General features: G+C 34.4%; 1 protein-coding gene across 2 annotated transcripts in view; it reads left to right on the forward strand.

Moving 5' to 3' along the window:
* The window catches only part of DCDC1 (doublecortin domain containing 1), a 247,801-nt gene that overhangs the window by 129,419 nt on the left and 94,637 nt on the right, over positions 1 to 23,745 (forward strand). Inside the window, exon 7 of one of the 2 annotated variants that reach the window (XR_014693560.1) lies at positions 1,486 to 2,422. The exons of the other annotated variant lie outside the window; for it this stretch is intronic. The gene's annotated coding sequence lies outside the window, so the exon portion shown is untranslated. Of the gene's footprint in view, positions 1 to 1,485; positions 2,423 to 23,745 lie in introns of those variants that run through there. 2 annotated transcript variants of the gene reach the window in all.

Genomic DNA, 23,745 nt, shown 5'->3' on the forward strand with positions numbered 1-23,745 from the left:
GTTAGTAGAGGAAACTGTATCTCTGTGTCCTAGAATTTTTGTTTCAGGAGTTGGTCCAGCTATATAGGTTGATAAAGAAAATATTATCCTGCCCCTCCTAAGATGGTAAACTATTTTTTCAAATTCTTTTTGATTAACTGTCCTGCTCAACACACTTGTATTGTAGACTTCTTATCAGACTGTTTTTTAAGAAGTGATCTGAAGAGTCTCTAAAAGGAGATTCAGTTGCCAAGGCATAGGTATTTAGTGTGATTTTTAGCTGTTGAAGAATATATCACCAGGCTTTCAGCTCCTTCAGATTACGGTAATTCTCCTGCAAGTCTTGTATCTGTAAGGTGCAGATCCTTGGGATACCTTAGCAGTCTCAAATACCAACAAGGGTCTATATTTAAGAAATTGAATCTTGCCCTAAATGTTTCCTTCTCTAGCTTAGCGTTTTGGGGGAACGTGCAGCTCAGAGCTTCATTATTAGGGTTTTGTTTGTTTGTTTCTGGTTTGGATTCTGAGAAACAGTCTCCATGCTTTCATGGAGAGTCACCACAGAATGAAGTCAGTGCCATAATGGAAGAACATCTAATCTATAGGTTTTTGTAGGAAGGGCTCTATGAAAAGAGGGATACATTTCAAAGAATGTGGTTAACTGGATTACAAATTAATCTGTTTGCAATAATTTTTATGCACCTAGACATTCTTATTTTTGCTGGTTGAAACTTGCATTGAGTCCTTTTCTTACCTTCAGACATTTGCACGTTATTCTATGATACATGGTAGCAAAGACAAGCAAATTGTCTTGTTTCTCTGCATGTCCTTCCTTAGCAGTCTCAACAAGTCCTTTTTGTCTTTGGGGACACCTTATTCAAGGTGTAAAATGATGGTTTTTTGATTGCGTCTGATACTTTCACAAATTTTTGAGATGCATTATGTTTGTAGGATATGACAACCTGAATTTCATCTATGATTTACCTGAATTAATCCCTGAGTTCCTATGTGAAATGTGAAAAACTCATCCATTCCAGTAAATGACATTGCCAATAAATAAATAAATCCTTTCCATTTCTAAAAGGCAAACATTACCCCAAATGGACAAAAAATCCTGTCGTAAGTTAGTCCATAGGTATGGAGGGTTGAAATTTGCTAAGACAACATGGTATTTAGATAAGAATGAGTGGAGAAGTGAGCTGTATGATTCTGATTCCTGTACCTCCCTCAGTGTACAGGAGCTAATGACTTAACTAAGAACTAACAGCCACAAATTTCCTTCCCATCCTTATTCTCATGGAACTGCTCACATAAGGGAAGCTGCAGATCTATTATCTCCTTTCACTCAAATTTTGGAGAATGGACACATGATGAAAGATGTTGCATAGTATCATCTTTGCATCAAGAAAACAACTTAACGTTTTAGGTATTATATGGTAGAAATGCGACCCCTGTAACTTCTGACAACATTTTAAATTACTTCTCTTATTTTTATGATCTTCCTAGTTGGGCCCTAAAAAGGAAAGATGGTACTCCTGCATCATCAACTGTAACAGATCAGATTTCTTTTGATGTCAGCTAAGTCTCTAAAATGAGCAGTTACTTCATGAATTTGCATGCAACAGTTCACCCGTTTTTCTTGTATGTATCTCTAAGAGAAATATTTTGTACTCCAAATGGCGTATTATTTGTTCCTTTTGTTTCAATATTTGTATGTCTACATGGAACCCTGACAAATTCTAGTAAGAAAAAGGGGAAGAAAAAACACTCGCTCTGTATTTTGGGTCTCCCAGCAATGCATTGAATTTGTGATCTGTCCCTTTAAATAACACTGGTAATATTCCTAAAATTAGTCACCTGTTTTAATGTATTTTTAGTTTGTGGCCTTATTGGATCACTTTGCTCCCAAAGGTAAGCCTGATTTCACAGTTTTCTAAAGATTTTGTCTCCAATGTGGATATGCATTTAAGTCTGTTCCAAGCTACGTACATGCTAGGTACAAGCACTCCTGGATCTGGGTCAGAATACTTATGACCCTGTCATATTTAATACTAAGACACATCTGGGACAGTTGGTTTCATTTCATTTTTTTCTGAATCAGTTGGGTGGATTCAGTTATTACATTTCTTAAGACTTACCAGTGGAGGAAAAATGACTAAAGAACACCCCAAGGAGACAGAAGTGTTCTCCCACTTTCATCAATGACACAACTATGAATTGGTAAAATTGTTTGTAACAGCTAATTGAATGTTTGACCTTGATTCTTTACAATGCATAAGCAGTTTATAAATTCTAAGTGGACAAAATAAAGGTGAAAGTCATGATCTACATTATGAATTATGATTACTCCATGGATACAGATGGGAATGTATTTTTTTAAAAGATAGTTGGTTTTGGATACCAAATGCATTAAAAATACAATTATTAATGTTCCACTTATAAACAGCTCTACACTGTATATTTCTATTTAAAAACTAGTCTGTATTAATTTTAAATACACTTTAAGATTTCTTTGTGAAAACTCCTTTATGACAACCATCTTTTCACTGAGTTGCAGTGATTTTCCATGATGTATCTGCCATGTAAGCATTCTAAAGGTTAAAGCTTTGAATTGGTGACACATTAGCTTTCATTATATGCTTTAGTCTCATCTTGACAAAATTATTCTAATAGCTATATCTGCCACAGATACAAATTTGGTTCTCAGCTCATCGCAGAGGGGAAATGTTATATGTCCATCTGAAAATGAAAGGAATGTATAATAAACATTACAGTCCCATTTTTAGAAATCATTTGAATATATTTGTTTACATTAGTATACTGATTTGAGCGGCTTACCTTTATTTAAATGGAATAAGAACTGGGGGGGAGGGAGGAGGAGAAGGACTGTAGCAGCCGACAAAGCATGGTGACCCAGCTTGTCACCCAGTGACCTGTGAGAAGGAAATAATGAACTGTGAGTAGCCGTCATCTTAACTGTTTCTGACAGTTTGGCTATGGGCACATCTGTGTTAGTTGCATGGAAAGGCCTTTGTTGTTTTCCCACTAGTGACTTTGCAGACCGCTGTGGGGTTTGCTAGCTGCCCTGCTCTTACACTTCCCCTCCTTTTTAAGTAGGAAGAGCAGCTGCCACTGATAGAGCTGACATTTCTTTTAATGATTAACTTGGCATTTATATCATTACAAAGAAGAAATTAATAGAATTTCTGCTTATTGTAAATAAAAATATTGTCTATATTCATGTAAGATCAGTTGCAAGTATGCCTGTAATCATTCTGTGTTACCTACTCAACTTGAGCAGTGTTTAATGTCTGTTGGTACCCTTTCTTCCTAATGTCTTGTCATATTTAACTATTTTGAGTAAATTATCAAGTCTGGAAATGTTTTATATACTGCAAATACCATTCTAAATGTGGTGTATGATAAAACTAGGCAGCTTTTCATGACTAAATGGTATGTTGCAAAACAAACAGAAAAACAGTATTTATTTGCTGTTACAGAAAACAGAAAAACATGTTTCATTTTCTAGCTTGACCAAAGTATCCATGCCTTTTCTGGTGCAGTAGTACTAAATCTCAGATAAGTTGGCTCACAATGTAATTAGAATTTTCAGCTAGGAGAATTAAATATAGAGATGCCTGTTCTCATGATGTTTCTTAGCAGTTGATTTGTGAAAGATGATTGTGTTAGTCATTTTTCAAAACTCAAGATTCCGTGTTTTGCTTAACAATGACTCAAAGGGGAAATCTATCTATTTCAACAAACTGTAAATGTTTTACATGGTTAATATAACACTTAAGTTACATAATATTCTAGGAATGAGTTACTACAAAGTATTTTGCAGGAGCTGAATATTAAAGACCTCACTCACTATGACTTGAAGTACAGCAAGCAGAACCTGAAATATTCTTTCTGCTGTTCGTTTTCCTCCTGTAGGCTTTGGGTGGCTTTAAATTGTCTTCTCATTTTTACACATTTTTGCCCGTTCTTTTGAGCTGCTTCATGTTCTAAGTTCAAGAGCTACAGTCAATAGTAATCGCATGCAAAGGAAAGAAATCCGTATTTTACATCAGGTTGAAGGCATGGTTTTATGAATCAGTTCCTTTGAGGGCTATAGTTTTGCATGTGGCACAGTCCTTTTGCCTAATTGTGTGGTGATGGAGCCAATAGAAATATAAAATAATGTGTCCTGTTACTCATTTTTGTCTAGTCCTCTGTCCTTAGTTATTTAAACCTGGTACAAAGACGTGGTGGTAACTAGGAATGCAGCACAATTCTCTACTACATTGTATGTAGTGCAGAGGCCTTGTAGACACCTTCTGAACCTACGCTTTCACCTTTAAAGTATAAAAGTATTAATATTCTCACTTTTAAAATATAAAAGTACTTCATTGAATGCTGCTGCTGTTCTGATCACAAGGAGACCCCATAGGATACAGAAAAAGATTCTGTTCTCTGAGTAGATCAATCTCATACACATAAAACAAACAAGGGATAGAGAGGGTACTGGCATAGAGAAGAGGTGACCTGCCCCAGTTTAATATCTGTGGATCTTAGGACCCTATACTGGGATTGCCTGGGATTCAAATATCTCATCAGGGATGTCACTAATTTGGCATCTCTAGTTGGAGAAAAGTCTTTTGAGTTTATCAGTCCTCAGGGTGTGTTCATCCACCACAGAAAGACTTAATGAAGAGGAGTTAAAAATAAGAATGGCGCTGCTCAGTTGTTTGTCTCCTTTTCTGAGATGAAATTCAGAATAATTTGCTAGGTAGTTTGCAGTGTCTTTGTAAGACTCTATTTCTGGTTAGTGCAACCTCAATTACTTAGTTTCAAGTTTGCATGTTTTCTCTGGTTCTGATGAACAGTCCAGTGACTCTGGGGAGAGATTAACTGTATGAAGTATGGTGATTGACACAGAGGAAGGACGTGGCCTCTACTTGGAGTGCAGCACAACTAGAAACGACAGGCGTGCTTGTTGGGAACAGTCTTTTTAGACCTTCTGTTGAGTTTGAGCATGTTCGCTATTTTGGTCGCAATTGAAAAGTTAGGAGTTCCATTAAAGTTGTGGTATATCTTTGAAAATCTTTGTTTTAGCAAGGAATTGAATAATGAATGCACACTTTAACAGAGTTTCATTTGGAAGCCATCTCCCTTCTATTTCAGAGCTTTTTTAATATTTCACATATATCGTACATGTATATAATATTTCAATATTGTAAATTCAATAGATGCATCAAAAAATGTATTTTAGTATGGTGTTTTAATATGAGCAATAAACTGCTAAGTAGATGACAAATTGGAAGTGAAAATTAGTGGAACTTGGATTTGCTGGCTGGTTGGGCACTCATTGATACAACTTTTGTCATTTGAAACTGTTCTCTTAACAATACAATTATAACTAATCACCATTTATAAAATATTAGCTGTTTAGAAAGTATTATATTGATCTTAAATTTCCAAGACAGTGCAACAACTACCTCTTTGGACCATCTGTGAACTGAAGTTGACTTTGATAGGAGGTGTAATGTCAGTGAATATTAAATGGTTTATTTTTAAAGGTTTTCAATTTAAAAGTTATATTTAGTAATGAAAAAACTGGATAGTTTTCTTCATTTTATATATATATATATATTTACCGTATTTCAAAGGAAATTATGAATTAGAATCTGAGGTGCTATAAGAAGTTGGAGAGTTACACAAAAAACCTGTAACATCTAACCAAATGAAATCTCTTGCATAAGTAGCCTATATTTTTACAGGATAGAGCTTACCTACAGATAATAGTATGAGCTTATATAAAATAATTTAATTTGTACATTTTGTCTTTAAGTGGGAATCCAATTTTTTTAATAGTCAAGATATCTTTCATCACATTTGTGTACAGAGCTCAATCATATCAACAATTGCTAGTTAAGCATACTTAAATTGAAAGAAATATGATTTTCTTTCAAATTAGCTTAAAATAGGCAAAGAAATCCTGTTAAAAATTAAGCTTTAATAGTTGGATTATGCTTGCAAGCATACAACTCTGTATCCAGCTCGATGTGTTCATCAAGTGCTTATTATCAGTTGATAATTAAAAAAAAAAAAAGGAAAAAAAAAAAAGAATGAGTTAATGAACTTGAATGAACAAGGCCACAGCAGGAACTGTGTTACTGACAACATAACTGGTTAGCAGAGGTTGCAGCTTTTTAATACTTAACATGTTGGAATAGCAAACAAAAGGGATAAAAAGGCATATCTAGACAGCCAATGTGTTGAGTAAAAATTGAGCCATTGTTGTAATTCTTAACAAGTTGTCACAATTGAAAGGGCAGGCTAGTTTTCCTCTGGTGATGATGGAATGAAAATAAGATCACAGACCAAAATCTAGTTGTGGTGTTACCTTTTATAGGTGAGTTACAGACTCCTAGCACATGCTGGTCAGATTTCAGTTTTCTTTCCTCATCACCGTTCTTGGATTTGAGACAATTTATAATGCAAAACCAACAATATCAAGTTATCTAGTTGCATTCAAAGGAGTCCCCCTATTCCAAAATAAAACCAGAGGCATTTGGATAATGCCCTCAATAATACACTTACACTTTTGGTTAGCCCTGATGTGCTCAGGCAGTTGGACTTGCACGGTCTTTGAAGGTCCTTTCTAACTATTTGATTCTAAATTTTCCAAATATATGGAGAGGGCATAGAAAATACTGACCACTTGAGGTTTAGTTACAAGAAAGATGGAACATAGAGAATAGAAATGAACCACATAGTGAAGAAACTTAAGAGCAATGGACAAACCCTCTTCTGAGCTTTTCCTGTCACATGTGGTAGTTTTTGAGGATGCTTTTCTTCTGGGGGTGGTGGTTTGTTGTGTGGTGGGATTTTTGTTCTTTTTTTTCCTTCTTTTTTGTCAAGAGATCACCTTACCCAGAAATAAACTTACATGCAAGAGTGAAGAAGGGAAAGAGTGTTTCTTATGACTACTTCAAAATGAAAGCTGTATAATCCAAATATAATTTAATGAAGGTAAGAAGTCAGAATTCATCCTAAAAGACAAAGTAGTTGATATTAGATGGGAAATAGTTTCGTAGTCCTTGTTTCTTGCTAAAACAGGTATATCTGGAAGCCACAATGAAATCATATCTGAAGAATTTGGGTGAAGTTCTTCTGAGATAGGCTTTTAAATCTGTCAGGTGGTGTTTTTTTGTTTTGTTTTGTTTTGTGTTTTTTTTTTCTTTTTTTTGGTAGTATGTGAAAGTCCTGAGACTTAAGGATAAGGAAGGTTAGAAAGTGTGACAGTGACTATGAAAGACGGAATCTGTTAGGTTTGTAATACTGTACATGAAAAAGAATTTGAAAAGAAAGCTTCATGATGGTAATCCTCATTTTAGTGAGAAGTCTTACAATATTAAAATTGAGAAATGTTGTTTTACTTGTGCCCTTATCTCATTATACTGAACATATAACCCCCCTGACAAAGACAAAACTGACAAATGTACAAGCAACCTTCCCACTCCCAAGGAAAGACGAGAAAATTAGCTCTGTGCTGTTGGAGTGCAACTCCAGGCTTCTGCAATGATAATAGAGATTAATTTGTAATTGTGTGTTGCCCCCTGCTCCTCTAGCCATCTGTAGATGATGGAAATGGTTGTGAATGGCAAGAAGCAGGGAGGCTTGCAGGGAGGAAAACCAATGAAACTGAGATTTCCCTCCTTGCTATGCACAGTTTATTCTTTTGCTCATATGCATGAAATGACAGAGATCATAAAGATATAGTAGGTCATATTAAAAATCCTTCAGGAAGGGCAGGATTGTATCTTTTTTCTTGTGCATTACTTAATTCATTTTTAAAGGACTGAAGCAATAAAACTTCTATCACTTGTCTTGGGGATGTCGTTTCTACAGTATAATACTCCTCTCTGTTAAGACTATTTTTTTCTGACATTCAGCCAAAAAAATATTATCTGCTCAATTTACTCCCACCACTCCCCCTGTACTACTACATTTTGCACCTTTCCCATAATTTTGGTAGGAATTCATCCCACTTAATTCAGCAGTGAAGTTGAGTTAAGTCATACACTGTTCCTTTGCTAGTCTATACAAATGAGAAATGCACCTTTCTAAATTCCTCATGTTACTTTGACTTAGCTCCATTCTAGGAAAAACCTACAATTCATTACACCAGTGCTTACCAGGCAAGAGAGTTCTTCTGAGATATTGTAGCTTTTTTTTTTTTTTTTTTGTAAATTCCATTCATACGCACTTTTCTTTATGCTGTTTTACACTGTAAGGCCATTTGAGAGGTGATTCTGGCACTTAAGAGGCTTGACAGCAATTGCGTATCTTGAGAATTAGGTTTTCAAATGTGCTTGGAAAATGTGGGGTCCAAACTTCTGTATTCAGAACTGGCTTCAACAAACACCTCTGCGCACACCTTTAATGAGCTTTCGGTAGGGTTCACATAGGGTCTTAAATGCTTGTTATAAGCAAAATGAAAGGTAGACTGTCTAGCAACACTGGCAAATACTTGGATCACATCAGCTTTTTCACTGCAAGCGTTATTCGGACTGTGGCTGCACTTCTGATTTTTACTAATACTTGAGACCTTTTTGACTTGCTCAATCTGTTTAGATGCAGGGATTTTTAGTGAGGCTAAGCCCTTATATTATTTTTCTAAAACAGATCAGTTTTTTCAGATCATCTTTATGGTAGCTGGAAAAGTTTTCAGTCCATCTCAATGTTTTTCTAAACACACTTTGATTTTTTAGCAGTATTACTTCACATGAATACTGTACCATCCTAGGGTAATATGTCTAATACAAACTTATTTATATCAACTAACTTGAGCTTTGTGTCAACATAGACTTCTGTTCCATTTTCTTTCCTCTTTCCAATAAAATGTTATACCAGCAAAAGCATATTTTGTATTATAATTTCAGTGATGCAGTGTTCATCAAAGATCCTGCCTTTTCTTCTTTGAGGCAATGACTATGCTGGCAGAATTTTGTAGTGTAGGTGTGCTCTGAAAGATCAGAGATGACTGCTCTTAGTACAGGGAATAGAGAGGTTTAAGTAGCACTTGTCAGCTGGTGACCAAATATTGAGTCATGGTATTACTCATACTGTTTTTCCAAGCAAAAACACTCAAATTATAAAATTGCTGGATAGATTTCTGGTAGCTTCATTTTTTCAGAACTCTAGAATTTTGCCTGTATTGCATAGAACAAGATAATAAAATTATGAGATTTCTTCTATTTTTAGATAATATCTTACATTTTTATGATGTTTCCTTAGGGTTTTCAACGTTTCCTTTGTTGACCAACGTGATTACAGCTATATACAAAGTTTAAATTGTGCTTTCAGGTGCATTTTTATTTGACTGTTAGAATATGAAATTGTGTTTAGAAGTTAGTGTGGGGTATTTTTAATAATAAAAGGGTCCAAAAGCCTGATAAAAGATTCGCCTAATTTACAATGGGGTGTTTGAATTAAAAAAAAAAAAAGCTATTAAATGCATTTGTTTGTATATTGGCATGTCTGGATATATGGGTAAGTGTGCATGTATAGCAGTGTCAGTCCTGTAAACTAATAGACTTTTACCACTATATAGCCTCATCAGAATCTCACTGGAGTTACTTGGAATCCTGCAGGATCTGGTCCGTGAGCTTCTCAATCCCTTTGTGGTGTTGTGGTGGAGAAAGTAGCACAGGGACCATATTTTGCAAGTCTCTACAAAATGTGCTTCTGTAGACTCATACATCTTCATAAGCAGGCAAATTTTATAAACTTAAATTGTAATCTTCTAAATGGGATTTCTTGATCTGATTTATGCACTTTCAGTGTTTTCTGGGTTGTATGGGGATGTGTATGTTTTAGAGGATGTATCTCCTAATCATGACTTTAAAGCAATTTTTCACTTGCGGGGCAAAATAAACAAACTGAAATGTGTCTTATTAAAGGCAGACAGTGGGGCATTTTCAAAATATTATGATGGCATTAAAGAAGACTGTAAAATTTTCAGGGAAATATTGAAAATAGAGATTCAAATTACAGAAGACATCCTTTGAAGTGGTGTATGTCTCACTGCTTCTGTTGATCCAGATTCTTTTTTGTTCTGGACTTTATGTTGACTCATCTTTTACCTCTACATATTGAAGGTTTCCTCTTACCCATCATCATGCACTGTTCATTCTTCTGTCTATGTCTCTCTAAATATGTCAGCAAGAATGATTACTGGTATTTTCTACTCATGTATTTCATCCATCTTTTTTCGTTTCAGCTTAACATTAGGGACTTCAAAATAATGCTAATCAGTGGTGTTCAGGTAACAGTTTTGAGAGTTTTGTCTGTAATTTATTTCTCATTGCATTCCTTCATTTTTAGATATAACCTCTCGCTCCTTTGTAAAATAATTTTCTTACAAACTAAAACACTTGTTCATTAATAAACCAGTGACAACATGAAGACAGCAAATTAAAATTCTAAAATGTAACAACTGAGTCCCTTCTAATCTGGTTGCAAAAAGGAAGAGTTAAATAATTTTTTTCTCAACAGTAAATCTCGAATTTTGTAAAACCTTTCCTAAAACAAGAGCACGTGACTTTTAGTAAGATAAATTTTATATTCTAAGGTACTCCACTATGAATTAATAGTGACATGTGAAACTGATAATAGATTTTTTTTTGCCATGAATCCAAAAGATAGATGTAAAATCAATTTTTATTAGCTATATAAAACTCCATCAATACTTCAGCTTTCTTTCTGAATGATACAGAAGTTATTTTTTTTACAATGTTTTTCACAGTGAAGCTTTTATTCCTTTTTCATTTGACTTTGCCAGTAGGGACCTCTGTTCAGTGTTTCATCCAAAGAAGACACCTTTGACAGTATGGTTGCTCTTCCCCTACAAGCACTGTGCCTCTGTGTCATCACTGAATTACAGCCTAAGTTTTTATGTTGTCCTTCAACCCCTGACCTTCTGGCCTAAAGGCAACAATATTACTACCACAGCTATGCTGAAGCAGAAAGCAGAGAGCACACAAAGATGAAACAATGTGGGACTAGTCCTCTTTTTTTTTAAAAAAAAAAAAGAAAAAAAAGTATTAAAAAAAAAAAAACTTCTAACGGTTTCACTTGAGGCTTGAGTAACTTTAGGCAGCTTTAGTTTGTTCAGTGACCCAGGAACAAGTACCATCATCCTATTAGTGCCCATAATGTGAGATAACTATATCAAAAGAGTCTCTTGAACTGCTGTGTATATAAATAGTAAATATGTGTATAAAATAGTTTAAATATTTTGAGGAAGCTGAAGACAGCATTTGTCATTTGGTTGTGTTTTTTTTCTGAAGTATTTTTTTTTTCCATGGTGAGAATTATTATTCCAATCCATTAAAAGTAATTTAATAAAACACATGAACAAGCTTGTGGTATATATAATGGATCCACAAGCACCAATAGTAGAAATCATTCTAAATAATATTACAGTGGCATGTGTTAGAACACGTATCTTTCAATCTGCTTCATACTGTTGAAATGAATCATAAGAATTTATCAACACAATGAAGGCAGACTGGAATCTTACAAGCCTAAGTTTTGCTCTGAATTTGTTCAAAGAGTGTAATCCTTTAGTATCTATGAGATTATATAGTTATTCTACAAGTGAATTGGTTACGAAATGTTCCTTTCTTTGTTCTGAAACCTGTAACTCCTTTCTCCATATGATGACCTTCTACTGCTTAGGTTGAAATAAATAGTGAACAGTCCAGTTCACTTCTCCATGCTTACCTAATAGATTTCTATTATATTCCATGTATTCTCTTTTCAAGCTGACGAATCATGATCTATCATACGATAGAATTATACTCTATTGTTCATTGTGTAGAAACCTAGCACTCTAGTTTTGTAGCTAGATACATGTATGTTCTCAATAAAAGATGGAATGTGTTGTACTTTGGATTTATGATAATTAATTTCTTAAATTTAGCTCTGAAGACATTTCTTTTACATTTTGCTTAAGCCTACCTTTTAAAGAACTCTGTATATGTGTTCAAACAGAAGTTTCAGGTATGTTCAAAAAACTTGCCAAATGTGAACAGATGCAGCACTTGTAAGAATACTTAAAATAAGTTATTTTTTAAAATTACTTCTGAAAGAATGAAAAAAAAATCTATTACTTAATTGTACTTTTATGTTTAATATTTAAAAGTTTGCTATATTTTGCACTGTACTGTTTTCTGCATTCAGACAGATAATTTCCTGGAATGCTGCAATACTTCGCCCAAATTCTGTCCTGTTAGTTCAAATGAAAATTCTGTGTATCATATAATCTTCTTATTTAAAATGTTGATGGAAATGGTTTGCTCAGCTGTTATGACCTTTATCCTTATGAAATGTATAGTGTCTAAATGATTAATCTGAAGCCACATCCACTCTGCATATTTCCTATTGTAAATTGTAGCAATACAAATGCCTCGAGAGATGAGCATTCCTCCACCAGTCATAATTTTTAATGTAAGATATATAATGCATACACTGCAAAATTTGTTTTGTACACTTAATCTGCATATATGAATTTTTCTAGGGAAAAAAATATAGAAGAGGTTAGTTCCTTAATGCATTTTCTTTAAGAACTCAGTTACACCTTATACTTTCAAGCTTAGATAGAAATAACATTTAGCCAATAAATAGAAACATTATTTTAATTCAAAACTGAAAATTGAAATAAGTAAATTAGAAGGAAAATTACCCATGAAGTATTACTATTTTCACTTTGTTCTTCTGTGGCTTTGAATATTGAGATTACAAGGACAATTCAGGAATTAATGGCATCTTAATTCTATGAATAGGCTGATTTCTCAGAAAACTTCTTTTTACCACAAACAAATTAACACATGAAAATCCTTCTTCTGTTCATGGGCTTTATTTTGCAAAATTCTCAGCACTTCTTTCAAGTCTAGTAAAACCTTTATGCATCTGGTTAATTGAATGGCATTAATGTTTGATTTTAGTGGGACTTCAGGTGCACACATTTGCTTTGCTTGATTATGCCTGTTTGCTCACTATCAAGCACTGCGTAGGAATACTGTCTCAGACTTTTACAGAACTGTGATGCAGAAGGATACTCAAACTATAGGGAAATTCTAAAAATAGAAAATAATTCCTATATCTGGTTCTTCTCTCCTTCATTTCTTTGCCAGTGCACCTCTCCACTTGACTAATTTATACCAGGATAAGTCAGAGGAGACCCAGTTTACGTTTGTTAGGCTTTTTGTTAGGGAATATCAGTAGTCTTGGATCACCCTTCTGCATATTAAATACCTCTGTCAATTAAGCAAGTTTTTACACTTTTTTGTTGAGTGTTGGAATTGAACTCAATACTCATAGCACTGTCAGTAGAACGTCTGCTGTAGACCTGAGATTATCCTAATTTTCAATTTGTAAGAACAAGCCCCAAAGCTGCCTTTTTCATAAGTACTGATAGAACTCAAATAGTTTAAATGATATGTCCACAAGAGAAGGTAACTAGGGCTTTTCTGTTAACAAAAACATGACAGGTGCCATTAATAATCCTTATAGAAAAGTGTCTCAATATTTCCCTTTTTCTTAATTTGTTCATTCATATGTCAAATGAATATGAAAGTAGGAAGGAGGGAACGTATTTTTACACTTTTAATACATAATAAATCATCACGCTGTGTTATAATTTTGTTTTACTTAAGCTCATAAGAACCCAGGTAAAAATAACTGCATTCAGAAGTAGTTTCCCCTGCTTAAAAGGCTCCAAGGGAGGAATCTCTAAATTAGTTCCCCCACCCCCAGCAAACACGCAGCCCTTTATGTTAGTCCCATTAATGTTCAGTAATAAGTTAGTCTTCAAATATCAATAAGATGATGCGGTCTTGATGGAAGTTAAATGTCCCTAAATCCTATGAATTGATCTGCAGGAGCTGTTTTCCACATGAGCGGTATCTTCACCCAGGCATACATCCGCAGAACGGTGGAGGTCAGGGTGATGAAGGAGGAGCGGGCTTGGCGGCACACATGCACTCTATTCCTGACAGTGTCTTGCTTCAGCAAAGGGAAGTGAAGCGCATATACCATGCTCAGTGGCATTTCCAAATGCAGCTCAGCTGGGGGCCTGTGCTTATTGCATCAGTGGCACATACTGAGAAAAAAAGGAAATACATAATTTTGTCAAAGTAGTAGATCACAATCTCCCCCTCCTCCTTCAAAATCATCACCAGCACACACTAATAGCTCTAATAGATACAGATTTTATGCATATTTCAGTCACAGCAGTATTTCTAATGCATATGTGAAAGGGTCCTTAATTTATGTCTACCAACTGTGTGGTGCCCTTCTTTTGGGTAATGTCATCATCCTAATGGTGTTTCTATTATACTCAAAGGTAGCAAATGAGGCTTATTGCAGGAAGGTAATTGATTTTCACTGAGTGAAAATGTAAATAGCCATAAGAAATCCTATGAAAGACAAGCAGTTCAAAATTGCCAGGAAAAAGAAAAAAATATTCATATACATTACTTATTGGTGTTAGTACCTGTAAAATGTTTCTTATTTTAAGAAACCCACAATGACTGTATTTCACATTATTTTATTTCAAATTGAAGTAAAAATTGGAGAATTTAGATGATTTTGTCTTTACCAGTTTGACTGTGCATTTTATGAAAATTACTATCCTGTTCAGTAAGGGTGCTTCATTTTGTCAGGTTTCTCTCAAGTGGAAACAGTGTGAATAAAATTCCTGATATAGACGTGTAAAGAAAAATGATTCTTCTCTGGAATTTCAGTGGTAAGAGGTAATCATTTAATGTATCCTCTCTGTGGATTTTCAGTGGGAGCTTTCCTTTGCATCTGAAGGGTTAGTGGGCATAGTGTAGTTTACTCAGACCTCAGAATTCCAGAAGAATGCATGAGTTAAAAAAGAAAACATGCCCTCCGTGTTCTGGCGGCATCGCAGCCACTGTTTTAGGGAATTGTTTTAGGTCAGCAAAAATAGCCACCTGTGGTTATAGTCTTTCTGTGTATTTTGCAAAGTGTAGTTTTTGCTGTTTTTTTTTGTTGTTGTTGTCATTGTTGTGTTTTGTTGTGGTGTGTTTTGTTTTGTTTTGTTTTTCCACAGTTTGTCTTCCCATTATTTTTGCTGTCCACAGTGTGGTCCTAATTGCCAAACTGATACCTGCTACTAAGGGCAAAGCTGATTAGAAGATGCACATTTATCTCCTTTCAGTATTGCACCGAGTTTAAAGTCGTGTGTTTTATGATCAAGGACTGATGGCTATAGCTTATTTTTCTCCCATGGATAAACTGATTTTCAAATCTTCCAATGAGTAAATGACCAGGAAATCCTGCACACTTTAATCCCTGCTGGCTATACCCATTATCTCCAAAGTCATAGTTTTGTCTCAGCATAATTGTTTGGAGGTTTTCGTCCTGTAATTATTATTTTCATAACGAAACCCACTCTGCAAATAATTTATTTTGTTTAGAAACAGGACACTTTTGACTTCGTAACTAATGAGTGTTTATCCTTCTGTAGTTTGCCTGGAGGAAAATAAAAAGCCCCACTGATATTTCACTTCAACTATGGCATTGCGAATGCTCTCAGTGTTTCAATACAGCATAACAGTACTGTGATTAAATATGGAAGTAAGAGAGCTCATTTTCAAAGAGTCTTTGAAAGTTACAGATTACACTGTTATTAGTTCCTTTAATTGACATCTTCATTTAAAGTTCCTCTGTTCATGTTTTATATGGTCTGGATGGTATATATAAACACAGGTCAAGCTTTGCAATTTGTGTAGGTGCAAAACAAACGAGAAAGTGCTTTAATTTTTACAATAACAGTACAATTTTTGAAACATTAAATATCTGTATCCAGTTTTATGGGATCTCCTTGCTTGACAAGTGCCTATAAATTTTAAACATTAAATCTGTTGTTTCTATGAACAACTGATTTAAAAAAATAATAATCGTATTAGAAACCCTGTACAAATAATAGTACTGCAGTCTTAACTCTGTATAAATACAAACTGTAGTTAAACACCTTAGATTTAGAGTAACTGTCCATTATTGCCTTCAGCAAATTTCATTTCAGCATTAATCTGTGAAATTGAAAGCAAAACTAAAAATCTTCTCTATGAATGTTGCTTAAATCTTCATATATGGTGTCAGAAATGCAGTGAGTCTGGTGCTTTTTAGAAGTATTTTTATGGTAAGCCTGCTTCTGTCTCTGAAATGAATCTGCAGATTGGCTGGTGCATTCACTTTAATTTTTAGGTATTCAGATTAAGAAGGTTTTTTTTGTTTGTTTTTAAAAGTGGGGTTTTATTTATTTATTTATTTATTTATTAATAGCGAGACCCAAGAAAAAAATCTCAAATAGGCATTCTCTCTCTGTAGTTATTAGTACTTTGGCCTATTCAAGCAGGTTTTGTAACGAAACATTTCACTTTGCAGAGGTAAAAAGATGGAAGTCTTAGGCAAATGTTTAGCAAAATGCTATACCTGTGCAGTCATTACATAAATATATAGTTGTATTATATAGTCATAGGTTTCATTCCTTTAATTATTGCAACCTAGCAAAGTCTGTTATCCAGTATTTTTTTTTCTTAAAACTAGAAGAATAGTTGGCAATATGTAATTCTGTAGATGAGATTTGAATCTGGAAACCTGAATACTGGTTAATTGAGAGTATTTGAAACTTGAATCCAAATGCTTTTAAAAAATCATGCCATTTTGTTGTTTGACACTAATTTCCTACCCAGCATGTATTAGCAATGACTGAAATTAGCTCCCAGTGAATTATAGTTAAGCTATTTTATGCCATCTGCAAGGAGTTTCTGATGGCAGCACTGTGGGTTGTTTTTTTCTTCTTCTTTTTTTTTTTTTTTTTTTTTTTTTAAATTTTAATTCTCTGAGAATTTAGAGCTCATGGAAAGTGAATTTGACAGCGTTGTAGGCTTCCCACTTGACAATGCTAATACAGCATCATTAGTGGAGTTTCCACTCTTGGCCTTAGCCATGACTTGGAGATGCACATTCAGGTTCCAATGTGGTATGAATTCTTAGTGTTTCTCCAAACACAAGTAATTCAATGAACTGGCAGTTTACACTAGGTGAAGTTCTGACCACAATTTCAGAGTAGAATCGGGCTTTATGGGGTCATGAGTGAAATCTTAACCCAAGCAAATTCAATGCAGATTAGGTCACTTTTGACTTCTGTGGGACCAGGATTTTGCCCCACAAACTTCCTGCTGAATTATTAGAAGCAACAAGAATGCCAATAGTGCCAGGCCTGACTGCATGCTTCATGATACAAGTCTACACTAGAACAGCAGTGAATCCATTTATCCAGCCAAATCTATCCTTTATACTTCACATGCTCTTCTCAGGTGGTATCTAAGCAATTTTCAAGTATTAAAAAATACGATCAAAAAAACACCAGAGCTAGACTGTTGGTAGATGGTGGTAGCGTGCTTATCATCTGTAATTTTATTTTTAGCCTTAGGTTTCAGAAATTCAATGTTTCTACAAAATCCACGTGTATTAAATTACTGTTAGTACACGATACTTAATGTGTGCATCTTGAACTGGATTACATATTATGAACCAATAATTTTGTAATGAATGCTGAAAATATCAGTATCTCCTGGGAAACAGAAGCGATACTTTGAGCATCAGACATGCTATTTTCTGTCTTGGGAGTATGAATCTGAAACATGAGAGTATAAAATTAAAAAAGAAAGCTTTATCTTTTTGGTTCAAGACCTTTATCAGGTAAATAAATTTGCAGTGGTGAGATGCAGACATTATTTGACCTTCTCTATCATTCATAAATTATGGTGGGTAGTTAGCATTCATAAGAAGTCATCAAATTAATTATTTGCCTTAGAATAAATATGATTGAATTAGAAATGCACAGTGCTGATAGCCTGACCTCAAGTATATGGGTTTCTTATTTAGAGAAAAATGCTTAGATCTACCTCTGTTAGTCTGCTAATTGTTTATGTATATTAAGTAAATATGTAACTTAATTCCAAACAATTGATTGAAAGCTTTTGTGCAGGAAGATGAAAGGGGAATGGCAAGTTCATTCAGACTTTTCAAGAAACTAACCAGAATACTCTGCAATTTTATATATATTTGCATTTTAAAATAGAAAATTGTCTGCTTTCTATAGAGTAGCTATATTATTTTTACGACTTCAATTTGAAAATGATTGCAGATTTTAAACTTTTGTAAGGAATTAATGCTAAGCTTCAGAGATACTGTTTCTTTAATATTGTTCTGCAGTTAACATTTCTAAGCTCTGAAACAACTGATAAAGTAGTTGAAGTAAGTAAATAAGTAATAAAAAGCACATCAAAGTAGTTATGATGAGACAGCCAGATGGCAGAGAATTGCAGTTCTTGCTGTAATTTTATCAAAATTACTATTGTCATGGCATGTTAGTTTTCATAAGAATTTGTACAGTCACTGATCTTATACAGACAAATTAATTTCAGGTTCTCTCATGTGTAGTCACATAACAGCTATACTTGAGCACGCACAAAGGAAAATTAAATAATCATAGTCACATAAACTTGAAAAGCGGCACAATTTCTTAAGTTTACTATTCCATAACGTCTTGGGATCAGTGATCATTTTTCTTATGGTAGACTCAATTTGATCTACAGGAGTTCTGCCATTATATAGTTTCTGCTGCATTTAATCTTCATTATGAAAAGATATAGTATCATCTAATAGGGTAGAATTAGTAGTAATGCACCAGCATTGTAATAATTCCTAGGAGTTATATCATTTCATGGAGTTTCGTACTTTTTCCTCTCATAAAACTACTGGGATGAAAATAATTGAGCCATTGAAGTTTCATGAATACATTGTCATTACATGTTCCCTTTTTGGTAAAGGATACCCCATGTCCTATAAATGTTTGCAGGGGAGGAAAGACTGAGAATTACATAGTGAAAACAACCATGTTTTGATCCAAGTCCTATCTAGGATAATGACACGCTTGAACTGTTCGTTTCCCATCATCATGCCGCCTGAAGCAGGAAGCCCACACGGCAAGCTGTGAGGGATTTCCTCTTCTTGAAGGTGGGCTTTTTATGCAACTGGTCTGACCTATGGTTTCTGTTGTTACGTGTTTCTGTGTGAATCCTGCTCCATTAAAAAATTATGGGTAAAATGGGTGCATAGGCATTACAGCATTTAATCTACTTTTAAAAATTCAGATAGTCTGACTCCATAGGCTTCTATGGCGTCCTTAATCAAATTAAGGCAGTGTAACTAAAGATGGACTTTTTTTTTTAGTTGTTAGTCCAAAGGCTTTGGAACTAACTTTTTTTTTTTTTTTAAAGACTCATATTTCAGTTACAATGCAATTTCCATTAAAAAAGAAAAAAAAGTGAAAATACTTACAGAAAAATTATCAGGCTTATGGTGATAGATGTATGGTGCTGAAAGCTTGGTAGCTTTCTTAGGCACATAAAGAAAAACGACAAATGTAGAGGAACTTGAAATTTCAGTTATTTTTCACATTGGTGAAATTTCACCAACTTCAATTCTTCCTAAAAGTAACTTATCTTAAAAATAATAATAATAATAAAAAATACAGTAGTGGAATTACTATATTATGGCTTTTGACTGGAAACTAGGCATTTATACATATACTTGCTATTTTTATCAACAAGTATGAAAGCAACTCAATGCAAAAATCTGTTGTCTGATGTAATGGTCATAGCATTTGGTCCAGAAACAATCGATTAGAATTTGGAGTGTGTTGGTGTAGATTGCGGTATGCTGACATTATGAAGATATAAATGTGTGTCTCAGAAATTGGTGTTGTATTTGTGTCAGTTTCTTGGTTCCATTCTTGACTAATTCCTATTCTCATTGCTTCAGAGACCTTTTTTTGTCTACAAAGAATATTGTTGCTCTATTTTTTTTGAGGGTTTACTGGACAAAGGGAAATGATTAAGAATATATGCAGGTCTCTTGGAGAATAACTTTTTTTTCAAGTACTCAAAACGAGCATGAAATATTAACTAAAACCAAATTGGAGGGAGGAGGGGGGGCTAGTTATCAACAGATTATTCCACATGGCATTGACATTTGAAACGTACAAGAAATCTGTCTCTAGAGAGAAACATGCATACATACTTGAAGGTGTAAATATATATATATAAATATATGAATACATGCTTTCGTAATACTTATTTACATATATGTGAGAAAATGCTATGTGGTTACATTAAGTGTAGAGCCAGTGTAAGGATCCATATTTAGTACTGCTCCTTTGAGCAGGTTTGTTTGTCCATCCTATCCCTGTGTAGATCCCCAATTAAGAAAGTTTGCGCCTGTACAAACAGTCAAACTAGGCTCTGAGATTTGTACTTGTGATGTCACAATACTTTAAGATGACATTTTAATCACAGAGATTTGGTAACTCCTAATGGCTGATTGAGGAATGTATCAGAAGAATTTGGCAAAATACAATGAAAGCATATTGGAAAATATAAACAGTTTGTAATCAAGACATCTGAGACAACTTTGTTATTAACCAAGGGATAGAACTTGAAGTTTATAAAAAATAGGCTTAGTCTGAAGCTGAAAAATTGCCTCCTGTGTGGATCTTACTAGTGCTACAGGGTGCTCGTATAGCTCTTATAGAAGGCAGCTTGATTTGTCCTATACCTTGTGCAGCTTGCTATACGTTCTGCTTATGATGTTTACTTAACGTGAATTTAGTCTCTAGTCTGCAGGTCGCCTGCAACAGACATTTGCAGAGGCAGAAAAATTATTTGCTACCAATTCTAAAGCTCATAAGCAGACTCAAAATGAGGAAGTTTATGTCATAATTCTTGTATGTAAATTCCAGTAATGTATTGATTTTGAGCTGATAGTACGTTTTCTTGAGTTTTTAACCAATAAAAGGAAAGCTGAAATTATACTGTAAAACGAAGCTGTATGCAGCCACACATTAATCTCATGTATATTTATGCAAAAAAATCACTCTGAGGAATGACAATGATCTGATAAGATTAGTTTAATGTAGAATAACAATAATAAATAGGCAAAAGCTACCAATGTGATGGAAACAAATCCCGCTTGAGAAATCTACCACAAAATAGAACAGTTGAAAACTAGTATTGAAACACCTGGAGGGAGGGAAGATGGAAAGAGAAAAGGAAAAATTAAGCAAGTAATAACATGAGCAGCTGGAGACAAAAAGAGGAAAAAAAATAGCAGTTGATGAGAGAAAGAAAAGAAAAAGTGAAGCACGCTGTTGAAAACCTGTTATTAGCAAGAAACAATTTTTAATGTGGCTAAAAATCATGTTTAACAACAAAAGCAAGACTTAATTCATTATGACAATATCCAAGAGCCATGAATTGCTCTTCCTGGAGGTTAGTGGAAAATGGCTTTTAATCCATTACTTTTTTCCTGTTAAGTTGTGAAAAATTGAACCAACTTATATCTCAAGCAAATGTATTTACCCATTGTACAGTGGATAAGAAACTGGTAATCACGCAGTGTATAAACAAGTGAGCAAGATAATCTCAGTATGTTGGGCAGAGTCCAAACAGAGTATCCCCAAGATGTTCCTGGGTATTAATAAGCTTTTATGTGTATAATCAAGGCAGGTATAAAGCATGGTTTACTCCACTTATTTTTGCAGGCTCATGAGTATCATCTAAAAAATAAATAAAAAATAGACATAGGGTTTGCAATGTGACTGACTTGTTCAGAATTCTTTGGGACGAGGTAGAAGTCAAACTAGATCCATGTTTAAACAGCAGTAGACCTGCAGGACACCTTACAGGAATAAGAGTTACGTGTGCCTCCTTTGTATTGCTATGTGTGTTTTAGTATTTTGACTAATCTGGTAAAAAAAAAAAAATAAAAAAATAAAAAAATAATAATATTACTCGAATATTCTGCTTCTCTCTTCTGTTTTCTACAGATTCATGCTGTTGCTCACTGAGGCTGAAGATATGTATGTTTTGCCTTCTTTAAGAATAAGATTGCAGTTCTTTGCAATTCCATTTGAAACTAGTTGGGGAGAAGGGAAAAAAAAAAAAACAACAACAGACAAAATAAAATCCTTAAGTATAGGGTAGAGCACATCTGATCTACTTCAGGAGATCTGAAGTAGATGTTTACTGCTATTTCCTAGTGAATGGATCCTAATGGAGAATCCATGTCCTGTTCTGAAGCTGCTTAGGGAGCCTCCTGGTGATTTTTTTCTCATTGACCTCTTTTAAAAAAGAATACCATCATCTGTCCAGCCTTCTGGAGTAATTCTGGGTCCTAAGTATGTCTCTGGGCGACTGGAAGATATCTTGTGTCATTGAAATGTCTTTATGGAACACTGTTCATTAACTTAGTTTTATGTTACTGGATTTTTATTTTGGAGATTCTCATGAACAAGTAAGGGGATCTGCATAATTGTAAATACCTGACTAAATACTGATGGCAGGATTTTTATTTTTTTTTTTCCTGGAGAAAATGGAGTTTATATAGAACTGTTCAGGGATGTGCACTAAAAAAAAAAAAAAAAAAAAAATCACGTCACCAGTCACAAGGTAGATCTGAAATCTGACAAGTTTCTAACCGAAGCAATTGAGTTGCTAAACTGAAAATTAACAAGCACACTTCCTTTTCTCGCATGAAAACTATGTTCTGCAAATATTGAACTGCTCATGTGTTTTTAAAGAAGCAGCATTTGTAGCCATTGTTTATGGAAATGGCTGTGTGTTTGTTAGTTGCATGCCCCCCAGTTCTTTTTCCTTGCATTTCTGAGATCAGCAGGGCAACTGTCAGTGCTGATGGAACTTTCTTCAGGAGAGGCCATACAGGGAATCTTACACAATAAAAAGAATAGCCAGCCTCTGCCAGTAGACGGTGCCCTGAAGGAGAACACTTGAAATAGCACCATGTAGTAGTAAGGAAGTTAAAGAAAGTGTGGAAAGCGTGTTATAGTAATACTGCTTTTTGATGTGTTCTGTGTCAGAAGTATGTGGATAGTTGTCTTTATACACAACATACACTAACTTTTATGCAATTTTTTCCTTTTGCAGACAAATATGTATTTTAATTTAATTTACCAAACTGAGTACTACAAAGGTATTTGAAAATGTTTAACTGTATTTGTTTCCTCTTAAACAAATGAGGTCCTTTTTTAGACAAAGGTTGCTTAGGAAAAAAAGACAGATTAAATAACCTTTTTTTTAATGTCAAAATGACTACCGCTTTGTCAAGATGTATATAAGCATTGTTCCCAATCCTGATTATTAATTACTAGAATAACCATTTCCAGATGTTGTGGAGCTTTAAGTTGGACCAAAGACCATGGCAGTGGAGAGTGGGATAGAGACAATCCTCATGGTCTTTGTGTGTTATACTTTGTTGACCTTGTGGCCTGCTACGAAGTTTGACTGCTGTTCCTGGGTGAAAAATATTTTTAGATATGTTAAATGAAGCATACTAGTGTTTATTCTTAAAGGACCGTAAGTATGCATAGTACTTCAAAAAAAAAAAAAAAAAAAGTGTACCAAAGCAAGGTTCCTACCCTTGTAAACACCTGATGCACAAAAAAAAAAAAAAAGAAAAAAAAAATTGTATAGACTGAGAAGCAACAAGCTACAGAGAAACAGCAAAGAAAAAAATAATTTTTCATTAGATACACTGAAATCAATACATAACTAGTACGATATATATGTGCATAGTGGAATTATCTCTATTAAGAACAAA

Source organism: Aythya ferina (genome assembly GCF_964211825.1).
Source record: "Aythya ferina genome assembly, chromosome: 5".
Classification (NCBI taxonomy): Eukaryota; Metazoa; Chordata; class Aves; order Anseriformes; family Anatidae; genus Aythya; species Aythya ferina.